This window comes from Chaetura pelagica, unplaced genomic scaffold (assembly GCF_000747805.2).
Source record: "Chaetura pelagica isolate M959 unplaced genomic scaffold, ChaPel_1.0 scaffold189, whole genome shotgun sequence".
NCBI lineage: Eukaryota > Metazoa > Chordata > Aves > Apodiformes > Apodidae > Chaetura > Chaetura pelagica.
The window spans coordinates 914,093-916,866 of record NW_009970716.1 but is presented as its reverse complement, the minus strand read 5'-3'; positions in this window follow the sequence as shown (position 1 = coordinate 916,866).

Below are 2,774 nucleotides of genomic sequence, written 5' to 3'. Positions count from 1 at the left end.
ACTGGTATAGGAACCAAGAAGCTTGTACAAATACTCTCAAACCCATTCTAGAAGAATCATTTCAGTCTCCTAAAGGGAAGGTTGCAAGAGAACCAAGAGCCTGAACTGATCTGCTGTCTGCCATCACAGGGAGCAGCATCTCCCTACAGCTTTAGGCTTGGTTTAAAAAAGAGAATTTGCTGCAGCTATAAATAATTTAAAACTAGTTTTATTTTTGACATGAGCTCTTTTGCTTTTTTCTGCTACTTGACAAAACCCTTTCAGATTATCAAAGGGAAATTAGGAAGGTTCAAGGTGTATAAACTAAAGTACTCACCTACTCTGAGCCTTGTTTATATTCTTCCAAAGTGCAAATTTTCAGGCCAAAGAACAGCCCTCTAGGCATTAGGAATCTGGCCCAAAGCAGTAATCTAAGTTCATTTGTACTGTCATCAGAGGAAGACATTTCTGCCCAGCAAGTTGTCAGTTCATCCCGATTCTAAGATGTGTAAGATGTCTGCCAAAGTTGTGATGAAAGGTTCTTCTATCTTAACTGAAACAACAGTTCACATAAAAGACAAGTAATCTAGTAAAAAAAAACAAAACAAAGACAGGAATTTCCATGAGACAGTGAGCAAGGGACAGAAAATTAAATCAAGAATCAGCAGTATAGTGTTTCAACCAGCCAGGGTAATTGAATCAGTCTCAAATGTTCCAGTGACATTTATCCCCACTCCCAGTTTGAAGCCCTGTGAGTGGCTGTAGCAAAGGCCATTTGGAGATCCTCTCCAGTTCTGTATTTGTCATCTGGAAATGGCATGACAGAAACACACTGATGTGCATTTAAATACCACCCCCACATGCAGAGTGGTTCCAGTTGCATAAAAGTATAAAACAATTAAGTGTTATGTATTGTAGCTAATTTCATGCCTCCTTATGCACATCAGTAAAGCATCACTAAAGCCATCTTTCTTCTGAAGTTTAAAACATTCATCTGAATATAATTAAAATGGACAGTATGAGCTTTAGAGGCATTACTGTAAGAACATAGGTGGTATAAAGAGGGGAAGTCTGTGAATGACCTTCAAGGGTTTTTTCTCACGTGGGCCTATGATAAACAAACTTTTTCTGTCTGCATTTCAAATTAAAATTACTTTCAACTGAAAAAAAACATCATCAGTTAAGGCGTATAGGCCTGAAGTTTTAAGGAATGGTAGCAGTTAAGAGATTCTTTGTAACATACTAATTATAAAAATGCAGAAACTATACAATTTTCTGTGAAAAAAAAAAAGTGCTTGTGTCAAGCAAAAACAAATACAAAAAAGCACTATACTATTGGAAGTTATATTTGATAGGAAAAAATGCACCTTACTGCTCTCTATACTTAAATGCTAATGCTGCAAGTGGCAGCACTTCCATTTTTGTTGATAAAGCTTCAAGGTGAGGAGTATGTCTGTTTCTGCTTGAAAAAGCCAAATTCCTTAAGTCCAGTTGCTCACTGGACTGAACAAACTATAAGCATATGTGTTACCACAAAAGGTTTATTTAAAATAATTTGATCAATGAATTCAGCAGTTGCTAGAGAGAGAATAATAATATAAGTTCCACATAAAGAATATAACATTTGCTTGGAGCTTGTTTGTTGTTGGTTTTTTGTTACCAAGTACTAAATAATGGATTTTACTAAGATCATTCTACTATTTAACTATTTTATTTATTTTATTATTTTACTAGTATTATTCTAAGAATCTTCTTCAGGTCCACAGCTCTGACAGGTCTCACTCGTTTTACTGTCAAGATCCTCTGGTTGACCAATGACTAGCGTTTCTGAATTGCTTTTTAAAAATTTCTGCTCTCTTTCAGTATAGTTCACTGGGCCGAAAGAAGCATTTCTAATTAAGTAATCCTCTACTGTGAATAAGAGCAGCTTCCCCAAGATGCTTATATGCTGTGATCTAGCCCTAAGATAGCACTCAGTTCACTTTGCCCAGCAACTAACTGGTGAACAAAATTGTTTTATCTTGGCTCCATCCTGTGTCTTCATGTGGTGCAACAACAGTTGATATATGATGCACTAAGCAAAATCATATGGTAAACCAGGAATAATTGACTCAGAACAGGTCAGATCAATATTTAAAGGCTTCACCTGAAAAGCAATGGCTGCAGCCCCCTCCCCTGGCTCCTAAAACAGTTAGGGTCTCTTCCACCATTGCTACTACTACTACCCCTCTACCTTCTTATTTTACCATGCTGTCACGATCCGTGACCTATTATATCTCCTTATTGGAGTGTATTAACTTATCAGGATTTGCTGAGAGATCCACACGTGGGTATCGCCTCACACAGAGGATACAGGAACTTATGTCCCGACTTTTTTGAGTGAATAACTCGCTCAGTGCTTACTAAATTTCTAACAACAGCAAGGTTTATTGTGGGGAAAACAAAGCAATTTGGGGCAGGAGGTTCAAAAGGAGTGATTACAACACATTAAACATATATGGGTACACCTTAGTTACACATCTTATTCAAGTGAGGGAAGAAGAGGGGAGGGGTATGCCCGAATGGCTGGATTATATTTTCCCCTATAAGCTGGGGTAGCCGGAATTGTCTCACCACGGCAGTGCAGGTAGGATGAGCTGGGTAGCAAAGAGGCTGCGGGCACTCCAAGCGCAGGTCGCCCCCCCCCCAGAGAGAAGTGGCTCCGGGACTTTGGGACCGGGGCTTTGGCAGCTGCAGCTGCGGCGAATGGCTCCGGGACTCCGGGACTGCGGCTTTAGCAGCGGCGGCTGCGGCGA